This window comes from Sprattus sprattus (genome assembly GCF_963457725.1).
Source record: "Sprattus sprattus genome assembly, chromosome: 1".
In the NCBI taxonomy this organism is placed as follows: Eukaryota; Metazoa; Chordata; class Actinopteri; order Clupeiformes; family Clupeidae; genus Sprattus; species Sprattus sprattus.
In genome coordinates this window covers 57,581,371-57,592,753 of record NC_137920.1, presented here as the reverse complement: position 1 = coordinate 57,592,753, position 11,383 = coordinate 57,581,371, and the positions used below count along the sequence as shown (strand labels likewise).

The 11,383-nt window shown below is 43.3% G+C and overlaps 1 protein-coding gene across 3 annotated transcripts in view; it reads left to right on the top strand.

The window, feature by feature from the left end:
* The first annotated feature begins 343 nt into the window (after positions 1-343).
* The window catches only part of trim3b (tripartite motif containing 3b), a 28,008-nt gene continuing 16,968 nt past the window's right edge, over positions 344-11,383 (top strand). For 2 of the 3 annotated variants that reach the window (XM_080847763.1, XM_080847761.1), the window contains exon 1: positions 10,802-11,070. The gene's annotated coding sequence lies outside the window, so the exon portion shown is untranslated. Of the gene's footprint in view, positions 573-10,801; positions 11,071-11,383 lie in introns of those variants that run through there. The other variant, XM_080847762.1, reaches the window with a different exon arrangement.

The window sequence follows — 11,383 nt, the reverse complement described above, 5'->3', positions numbered from 1 at the left end:
GAGAGTGTTTGAGAGAGAGAGAGAGAGAGAAAGACAGAGATCAGACAGAGCACATTCCTGATAGAGATATAGTAGGAAAAACAGACTGCAAATATGTATTTCCCCATACCTTTAGAGGAATAGACAGTGGTGTTAGATGAGCCATCCAGCACACTCTCTGCGGCCATTTTGCATTTGATCTGCACCTTGCCTGCAGCCTTAGATATGCCCACCCCTCCCACTCAGCCTCAGCCAATGTGCTGCCAGAACCCCACCTCCCTCCCCCCATCTCTCTTTCCCACACATCCATACATATAATCTGCAGCGCGCACTCATGCACACACTGCTGTTACTCTCCGCTAGCTCTTCCTCTCACATGTTTTCTCTCCCTCCTTGAGGACTTCTATCTTCATTGTTTTGTTTTTGCTTTTCCTGCTGTGCTGCTGTGGATAGTACTGCTGTGAGGATGGACAGATACTGGGGTGGCGGGTGGCACTGACACTGCTGCCGTGAGTCGCTCCGCTCTGCTCTCCCTCTCTCCTGTCCTCCTTTCTCCTTCCTCTCTCGCTCTCCGGCTCTCAGAGACACCTCACGTGAGTACCGTGCCAGGGGCAACCCTGCTCTCCCGCTCGCATTCCTCCTCCTCCTCCTCTCAATCCTCTTTATCTTACTCCTCTCACTTTGTGCTGTTGTGTTGGACCTCCTCCTGCCTGGTGCTCCTTGCATCCTGATGTGTGTCCTGTCTCTCCCGCTGCTGCTGAGGTGAATTGGACTGGGGATGAGTAATTGACGGCAGTGTGTCGGATGTCTTGTATGGCAGCTTCATGTCTAGGCGAGGTAGTTCAAATTCAAATACACACACACACACACACAATTATAGACTGAGAGAGAGAGGCAAAGAGTCAGATGGGGGAAGGTGGAGAGGAATGGAAGTTGACCTATGGCCTATGCTCATCATGTCTTTCCTTTGCCTCGCTGATGCTATCAAAAAGGTGGCAAGCAGCTAGAGGAAATAAGCATGGAGGAACAATGCTCTGTCATGCCGTCAGTGTTATCTGTCTGGTGCTATCTCATGCTTGTCTGAGTGTGGCTGATCCGTCTGACCTGGGTTACCTGTTTGCACAGTCTGGTGTACAGTCATCAGATGTGTGTGTGTGTGTGTGTTTGTACGTGTCTGTGTGTGTTTATCATGAAATGGCAGGCTGCTCACCCAAATTCCGCTTCCATCCATGTTCCTGGTGGATTTGTTCTCATGCGAATGTGGGTGTGTCAGGCTGAGCTGTCGTCATTTTGCAAACCCTGTTGAGGATTCCCACACCTGCTGGGCTCAGCTGTGCATATGCTCTGCTGATTTGTTTGCGGAAAAAAGTGGTAATAAACGCCTGTCTAATAGGAGGCAGTAATCTGTGGCCGTGAGGTCTTCAAAACCGGCTTAATGAACTGTCAGACATGACCAGACAGGGATGTCATCCACCCACTGCCTCATATAACCTTTCCTAGTCTGGCCCACCTTGTAACACTGGCAGATATTTTGTGTCTGTTCATGTGGGAAATTCACATAATGTCATTTTACATTTAGCATAGACAGTTGTATAAAACTCAACAGCTGTGTCAAATGACTCATTACCTGTTCAGAACATTGGAGTGCACAGAATCACATTGACATGTATTTATGTGGGCATCTCTCTCAATCTGCCTGATTCTTGGAGTAAGCCACATCACTATGTAGGGTAATGCTGTGGATTTTCTGTATGTAAATGAAAGTTTTAAGGGACCACACAATTAAGATAAACGACATTCAAGGGGCTATGTTCAGGGGACAAGATGGCAATGTGTTGAAGAGCCCGGTGTGTGTGTTGGGAGGGTGGGGGTGCTGGTTAGCATGGCAACGAAGAATGCTGCAACTGGAATATCCATTTGGAATGAATGGAATGTGATGGAGGAGGGAGGAGCTAAGGAGGGAGAGTGGCCTGGCTTACAGCAATTAATGAGCAGGATGAACCAAATCCAGCTGCAAGGCTGTTGCAACATTTAAATCATTGCTGTGTTCACAAGCCATAACTAGACCAGAAATCTAAAAGAAGCAGTAAAAAATGGCCTTCATGGCCTCTGTCTGATACTTCACAGTACAAATCCAATAATATGACACTGGATGTGTGCAACATGTTTTTGCAGATCTGGGGTATTATAAATGAAGTGCATATTAATTGGGTCTATGTTTTGCCAAAGTAAAGTGTTGCCACCGAAAAGTTGTATTTGTATTACTCTGTGACAGTATGGTGTGTGTGTGTGTGTGTGTGTGTGTGTGTGTGTGTGTGTGTGTGTGTGTGTGTGTGTGTGTGTGTGTGTGTGTGTGTGTGTGTGATATCCCTGGCCATTTTCTGTCCTCTACAACTTAAATGCTGAAGAGATGTTTTGCATAAATGATAAAAGTTACAGCTTGGTCTGTAATCTATTATCAAAGCATCAAAGACTACATTATCATAAATAGAAATATTACAGGATAAGTTTGAATAAGGCTGAAATCCTCAATATGCGTATGTTTAAAATGTATTTCATAACTCTACCGATTGCCTGAAGGACCATCAGAAATGAATTCAACACACTCCTGTGATTGAGCGAAACGCATTTTGCATGACATATTCCCAGCAATTCCTGAGTTATGACTTCATTACGTTACATTATATTACATTCCATTAGCCCTTATTCACACCATGCCTGTGTCGCCTCATTATGCTCTGTTCTTTTGGCTCTGTCTGAAGGATTAGAGGAGATCAGTGCCTCAGCCTGTCATATTAATCACACAGCTTATTATCACACAGCTGCCACAAAGAGAAAGGCAAACACTGGACCCGTTTGAGTCATACCAGCTCCACATTCATGGCATGTTTGTGTGTTTGTGACCGCTTAGAGACTTATTCTTATGGAAATGAATGGCAAGAGGTAGTCAGTGGGGGGCAGGTAGGGGTAGAGAAGTGGAATGCATTGGCAGAATTTCTAATAGAATTGTTGGCAGGTGTTGTAGATGAACTGGTCAACACGTGGGAGTAGGTTTTCTCCTTCTTTGGCAAGACCTGGAGTAATCATATGCATCCATTATACCTTCTACCACTTTCTCTTGCAGGGAAACCTAATTTCATCAGATTTGGAAAGCTTTCAACATGGATCAAATGTTTTGTAAATCATAAATTGCTCAGTTACGTACCTTAATCTACCTTAATCAGTGTGAGCCTGGAAAATATCACAAGCTTCTAGCTTTTGTAGGTTACAGTTAGACACCAAGACTTCTCTTTGATTAAAAAGAGGTTGTGTTACACAGTCTACTCTACTCAAAACTGGAAATCATAATGTATTGTCATAAGGTGATAAACGTTCAGACAAAAAATGAAACAGTGTGACTAGTGATTGTCACGTGATTATTTTATTATTCAGAACTGTTGTGCAGTTACATAGCTTTAAAGCAAAGAAAAGTGCAACCCCAGGACTCCTACAGGATATTGAGACGTCAACCCTATTCCCTCTCTTTGAATTGTGACAGTTGAAGCCAATTACCTGAACAGGGTCACACAATCTTCCCCAGGAGGAATGCAGCAGCCAGATGTACTCTAGTCTATACTTCTAGAAAATCTAGTCTGACAAGTGCCCTCAGTCTGAGTGTCTAGGTGGTACCCTAAAAGAAAAGGTTACCGTACTGAGGGAATAGTCCTGAATGAAACATGGTGAATTAAGTGTTGCCTGTGCAAAGGTTTGCTGTCGTTTTCTATCAACAGATAAAGAGAGATAGATTTACCTGGCCAAAAATATCTCTCTTTTTTTAATTTGTGTGCTTTTAGAGATTTAGAGAGTCGTCAGTGAGGTTGTGTAAGTGTTCATGGCGCATGTCAGTGTGCGCTAAAGTGCATGCTAATGTGGTTATGCAATCGTAGCATGACACATTCCTCACCCCCACCCCCCCACCCCAGCTGGCCATGTTTACATCCTTTATGTCACAAACTGGAAAATGTCTTCATCAAGGTGCACAGGCCATGCCATGACATGACAGAATCCTGCTTAGGCTGAAAACTGTTCAGTGACCCATTAACTAATTCACCTATGTATATAACTAGATTATGATTAGTCTGTTTTTGGTCAAATTTCCCTAGGGATTAATAAAGTATCCATCTATCTATTTATCTAGCCCTAATGCAGACACTTACACATACAAATGTGCAGGGTTATGTTTACCTATATTTTACATCTTTCATGTAAACACTAACTAAGTGCAGTTGTCGCCATTATAATTGGGGGAGGTTTTAAGGAAGTTTCAAGGAAACTGAAAGCTGCATCATTTGAAGAAATGTGTATGTGTACTGATTAACATTAAATGATTTCAAAAGTGAACGTGGAAGCATGAGTTATACAAGACATATGTTCCCAGAGGATGATGTAATATACAGCAGTGACCACATTTAATTTTTCAAGCCCACTGTCCAAAACAGCTGAGAGAAACCCTCCAGGCCTGCGAGCAGAGAGACTTATGTGACTTTGAGTGACTTGACTTCACAGATGTCATCCCTTCTGAGGGAGATTTCTGATACTGACGTAGGATAAGTGGGATGTCAGGCAAGTGATTTATGGTCAGCTATCCTTTGCTCGTCTGATATTCCCCTAGCTTACAATCAGTGACAGTCTGTGTCTAATTTCGATCTAATGAATAACAGCAAAGAACTTGTTATCCGAAGCCAAGCCATCATGAGGGAAGTCTTGATCTTGCATTGAAAAAGAGGGACAGATCCATCAAAACAATTTGACGGCTTCCTTATACCTCTGGACAAGTTTGAAAGTATGGTTGCAAATAAGACCTCCCTTCATTTGGATTATGTAGTAAATTACTGTCTGCGTACCTCAAGTGTCCAAAAATGGATTCTCCTGTTTGCCCCGGGACATGTACGTAGTTGCTTACAGATTTTTGTGAGCAACTTAACACAGTCCCCATGCCTCAGCATCCTCCTCAGAAAACGAGGACGCAGCTGAATTATTCATTGTGCAGGGAAGGGAAAAAACCCACACATAGAGGGGAGTGTGGCTCCTTTCCGCTCAGAGCCAGTGGATGCCATCTGCATCCTGACTAAACTTGTCCATCTGTGCTTTAGACACCGCCCAGCCATCCCCCCCCCCCCCTTACACTACCTGGCCCTGGGGACCCTCCCCCCCCCCCCGGGGACCCCCCCCCCCACACACTACCTGGCCCTGGGGACACATTCCCTTTCCGGGTCACAATAGTTGCCAAGGGCATCTGTACGGGTCTGTGAGTCCTGGTGCGGACATCGGCGTAGCAACCTCTGCCGACCCTGAGCTCTGGCTGTTTATGTTTTTGGAGTGATAGCCCCGAGCTTTGGTGCCCACCCTCCACCCCCAACCCCCACGTCCCCCACGTCCTCCACCATCCAATAGTTATTTAAAGGATCAGATTATTTCTGGCCCATCTCATCTACCCTGCAGAGCATGCACTTCCTCCAGGAATATTCCCAGCTCAGAGAGAGAGAGAGCGGGAAAGAGATAGAGGGAGAGAAAGAAAGAGAAAGAGAGACAGTGAGACAGAGAGACAGGGAGACCGGGAGAAAGAGCGCTACAGAATGAGAGCTTAAGCGAGGGACACGCGGATCTGCCACGCTTTGCAGAGAGCACGCAGTGAAGACTAGGCCCAATTACACAGTATCCCCACACATACACACACACACACACACACTCACACGTGAATCTCCCACATCTGAGGCATGTAGAAGATGAAAGGATGAAAGTTCCTCAGTCAGGCACATCAGTGATAGTAATCCTTTTTTGGACACATATTATAGGGACTGCATCACATGCATTATATTACACATATAAATACAAGTTTTTTAATGTTATTATTCATAGGTGTTAAGTGAGTGGAGAGGCATTAACCACATATGTAATGTTATCCTTTAACAGTCTTTACTCTTGAGGCCAGCTATATTTAAAAAAAGGAAATGAGCCTCGACTAATAAATCAAAGGAAATGAAGCGTTTGAAACTCAATCACGACACGCTTACGTCTGAAATCACTGTAACACACAGGTTCTAAATGAGGAATATCCTGTTGTCAGTCTAACCTCAAATGTCTGGACATGGGTTTCACTCAGGCTTGGTTTCCACGGTGCATGATGTTGGTCTCTTTACCGCCGGCTCGTAATCCCCTGGTGTCCTTTGTTCTCTCTGACCTACGCGTCCACCTGAGTCTCCCCATCCTGAGGTGCTGGAGCTCATTTGAGGAGCCTCATTGACGCAGAACTGGCAAGACTTATAATGCAGGACTCAGTCGAAAATGGGCAGGCTTCTACTCATGTGAGCCTTAGAGAGTTCTCTGTTTTCTTTTACACTGGTCCCATCTCCAGTCTCAGCCCCCCCCCCCCCCCCCATACCCCACAGCCTCATTTCTCTCTGATGAGTCACGCATTCTGCGGAAACATGACTTGAACCCTCGCTCAGATTGTAGTGTCACAGTGTTACATAATAGAATGCACACACAGAGAGAATCAGAGAAAAGGGGGGGCTCAGGGCAAATCTTGCTCAGCCAAGAAGCAGTCAGTTGACACTTTAAGCTAAACTACTGCATGAACAGCATTTGCTGTCACATGACTAGTGGTGATAGTCCATGTGCTGGGAGTGCTCCTTGGTGGGAGGGGTGAGAGATAGAGGGGGTTTGGGGGTGCTATCATGGAATAGTGCTGACGCAAACGTTTTCCTTTTATATCTGAGGAGTTGAGTTGAGCAGCGCCTCAGTTCAAATTGATTTTGACCTTGCTTTATAGTTTACATTTGTTCAGGAAGGCTGTAATTGGCATTACGTCAGAAGTATTTTAACATGGTAAGTTCTTTGACACTAATCGTGACTAATGATAGTGAATTTTCCTAAAACATCATGGCAGAAACTCTCCACAATTACAACAGAATTTGCAATTCACCTCAAACTTTAAAACAGCGGAGTGGAGTTGCTCCGCGAAGTCCATTATCTTTGTAGAACTGTACAGCTCGAAGGCCGTTATCCCGCTTATCTCCCGTTTACAACATCCAAAAATGTTTTATTATTATTATTATTATTATTTAGAATTTCCTTTATCTTTAGGAAACTTAATATGCATAATAACCTGATGAATTCTTGATTTGAAGCCAAGTGCTCCCAAACGTTACGTTGGTTGTCAATGGTACCCATTCAAGAGCATTGATATGGAACGGCGATTTAACTTTTCTACTGGGACTACGTCCAAGGTGTCCGGTTATACGAACTTAATGTACACCCCATTAGCCAATCAGAAAACAGTATTTTGTTCCAGAGGGAGATAAGTGATATAACTGTATATAACGGTTATTACACTTCATTCTGTCAGTCAGTTTTATCTGTGTGATCCTTGGCATGGTTATGTCATGATGACACCATCTAACTTAGTGGAGGTTAATGTCATACCCGCATCTGCTTTAGTCAGCCATAACCTCTTGACATGTTTTGGGTTTTGATGGGAGTAATTGATATCCATTGACGTAATGGCTTTAGTAACTGTCAGTTGCGTATAATCATAAAATGGGTATTCGTGGTTGTTGATATTGCCAGTAGACTGTGAACTGTCAAGTATTGAGGGTAATGTTGTGATCTGAAGACTTGTGAATACCAGTAAACTTAATTTATGGTGAGGTTATTTGTTTGTTTTCTTGATTTTCTCACAAACATAGACTATCCTTTACCTGCAATCATTCTACTGACAAAAGTCAACAGATTGTAATGATTAAAGCTTTAAATATTTGACAGTCAGATAGGATGAATATCATAAAATAGCCTTTCCCAATATTTATATGTGAATATAGTAGTCGAATCATAAATATCTCAACAGATGATCATAGCTGGTTCATGATAACCAATTCAGTGAATAAACAGAATCATCAGGTTTTGCATGTCAAGTCATCATTCATTAGATGATCTAAACAGACCTCCATGAACCGCAGCATTTAACATTACTTATGGCTTATTGGTATAGAGGCAATATTATGGACAAGGCTTTTCGATGTCGGCAGAATGAATACATGTAAGTAAATTAACTTAACACTCTAATTTAACACTCTCTGACAGCTGCTGGTTTTGGTTTAGTTCAGTTTGTGGCTGGCCTATAGTGGTTGTCATTGAACATACTACAGGCCTATTCATCTCTGTGGGCCAATTGTATTGTGTATTTGGAAACGTCACTTGGTCATGTGTGCATGACTGCTGAGTGCATGAGTTGGCAGACAAGCTTGCACAATGTGATTTACAGCACAGCACAGTACACTTCCTGGAAGGGCCTGTCTACTACCCACTTCCTCAGTAATTACCAATAGATAGATTAAGGAGTGTGGGTGGGTAAGTGTGTTTGGAAGTTGGAGGGCAAAGGGAGAGTAATGAATACCTTTGCAGAAGTGAGTGAATATATACACTATAGGTGTGTGCATGTTTTCACATATGTTAGGGCTGTGATAGGGCTGTATTTGTGCGTGCTTGTGTGTGTGTGTGTGTGTGTGTGTGTGTGTGTGTGTGTGTGTGTGTGTGTGTGTGTGTGTGTGTGTGTGTGTGTGTGTGTGTGTGTGTGTGTGTGTGTGTGTGTGTCAAAGATACCATGATGCAAACACGCGTCATACTGTCAGAGCAGCTGAACTTCAAACTAGCCTGGGAGATGCTCTTTGTTATGCAAGGCCCTCTCATTAACAGAAGCAGAAAAAAGGGACCTCGCTCATGTTCTTCCTCTCCATGCACACTGACTGCTAGTGCCTCTCTGCTTCTAAACACGACACAACCTTCAACTTCCCTACCCTTCAAAACACTAGCCTCCAAATAGTGATAATACTGATCACTTCCATTTGATGGTATTTTCAGGTTCTTGCATAGAAGTTTGCTTTGGATGCCTTTTTTCTTAATTATCCAAACCCTCCCCTTTATTACAAAATTGATTCTATGGTTTTGATGGTTTCCTTTATAGATATAAAGCAAAGGAGGACTTAGATGTGAGCAGTAGATGGAAGTTGAAGAGAGAGAGAGAGAGAGAGCAGTGGCTGGCATTTAGAGGGATGATGAGAGATTTTGGGAAGGTGTGTGGGTGGCAATCTGACTGGATGTCACGCAGTCAATCCCCAGAGATTAACTGTAGATTGATGTTTTCTTCTAATCCTTGTCAAAACACTAGATTGAAAAATCGCCCCCCTGGTGTGAAATCCTCTGTGTTTATTTATTTATTTACATGTGTCTCTGTGGTTTTATGTTTGATCAGCACTGACCTGAGAACAGCCCAGACTGAATTAATTGACATTCATCACATTTAACATTTAGTTATTTAGTCATTTAGCAGACGCTTTTGTACAAAGCGGCGTACAAGGGAGAGAACAATCAAGCTACTATTTTACACAAGAAATAGAAAAAAGTGCAGGAATGTAACTACTCTAACTGCAAGTTAAGTATATAATATATATATATTTTGTCTCTGCTTAATCCCCATCTAATTTCAACTCTCTCCATTGGAGTGACATTTTTTGCTGCTTCATTCCTAAATACACTTCGCAAAAACACATGACATCAGACAGTGTTATGCAATGTTGGTCTTCAGAGGAACTGTTTTAAAAGCGTAATGTGTGGACCGCTGGTTCATTTAATAGTGACAGATCTGCTCCTTGAGCACAGACCAAGTACACTTGAGGTATGATAAACACATGCTCTTACAGTACTAGCAATCCATCTTTATCTAAAGCAACAATGCATTTGTGTTGCAGCAAAACACCTTCTTTGGAACATTTAACTGTCAATTGTATATTTAGAGGCCTTTTTCTCTTGTGTTTATTGAGTATGGTCCCTCCGAAGATTGATTGAATTGTCAAGATTGAAGTTCTGTACAATATTATTGTGTGGTACTTAGAACAGTTCAAATTATTAAATAAGTAAAGTGGTTGTTTTCCCAATTTATCAGTGCTGTGCACCATTTCCCCAAGATGTTACTTGTATCTTATAATACTTTGTGGTGCTCTTTGTTATGATTGGCAATTTTTTTTAAATTATTATTTGAAGCCTCATTGTAATGTGCCACTGATTGTGTAAGTATGGCTTCCAGAAAGACATGTGACTCAAGTCCAGGCTACCGGAAGTTGAGTGTGTCACCCATTTAGTCTACATCTTTGTTAGTGGGTGAGTACCAGCTAGAGTAGGTGCGAACCCTCATGCTGGCAATGTGAAGGATCTAGCAGTAGTTGTAATGTTCAGTGTTATTAAAGGCTTAAGTCTTTGATTACATGTACAATGGATGTTAGATTTTTAATTAATGGCCTTTGGTTTGTGCCGGGTTTTTGAAAATGTAGGCCAACTCTATTTTTGTGCTGCTTTGTGTTTGATATGTTGCAAGTCTCATGAGTACTCTCTCTCGCTCTCTCTCTCTCTCTCTCTCTCTCTCTCTCTCTGTCTCTCTTTCTCTCTCTCTCCTTCTCTCTCTCACTCTCATGAGTCCCCCCACCCTATTTGTTACCATGAATTGTTGGCCTCTGAGGCAATCCATGCTTTCAGCTGGTTACAAAAGCAGCCAATCAGAGTGCGACTGGTCAGCCACAGAGGGGAGGGGCTTAGGCCTGTGCTAAATCTCTTTGGCTTTAGTGAGTTTGGCTGCATAGAGGAACGTAGAGACTGGGCGTGGTTTAATGTCAGCCTCCCTCCCTCCCTCCCTCAGTTTTCCTCCCCGAGAGCATGTTTTTCACTGTATATGTGTTTGTGTTCTGAGACTTAGCAGCAGAGGGAGAAGGAGAGACAGTGACGGAGATAGAGAGAGAGAGAGTGACAGAGAGAGTGACAGAGACAGAGAGAGAAAGGGAGTGAGCGAGAGAGAGAAGGAAAGGCTGAGAAGAAGGGAAGGGGGCATTTGGAGTGTTGAGCTCTGGGTTGGTGGGGAGTGAGAGGGGGATCTGCTCTCTCCGTTCTGCTGCAGACACTTGGGCCTGTGCTGAGAGATCTCTGCATGGAAAAAACAACAATGGAGCCTGCCTGAGAGCTCCCTCCTCGGCCACACTCTCTCTCACACACACGCCCTCCGTATGAGTAAGTCCACTTTCTCTTCCTCTCTCTCTCTCTTTATTTCTTTCTCTGTGTGTGTGTGTGTGTGTGTGTGTGTGTGTGTGTGTGTGTGTGTGTGTGTGTGTTTGTGTATGTGTGTGTTGTGTGTGTGTGAGAGGGAGAGAGATTACGTTGTGCTGTGCTGTCATCTTTCTGTTGTGTGACTTGGTCTATGTGAGGCTATATACAGTGTGTGAGTGTGTTTGGGTGTCTGAGAGAGAGAGAGACAGACAGATACTGTTGTTTAGTGATCTGGGTGTGTGAATAGGTTGGAGTTAGAGTACATGTGTGTGTGGAA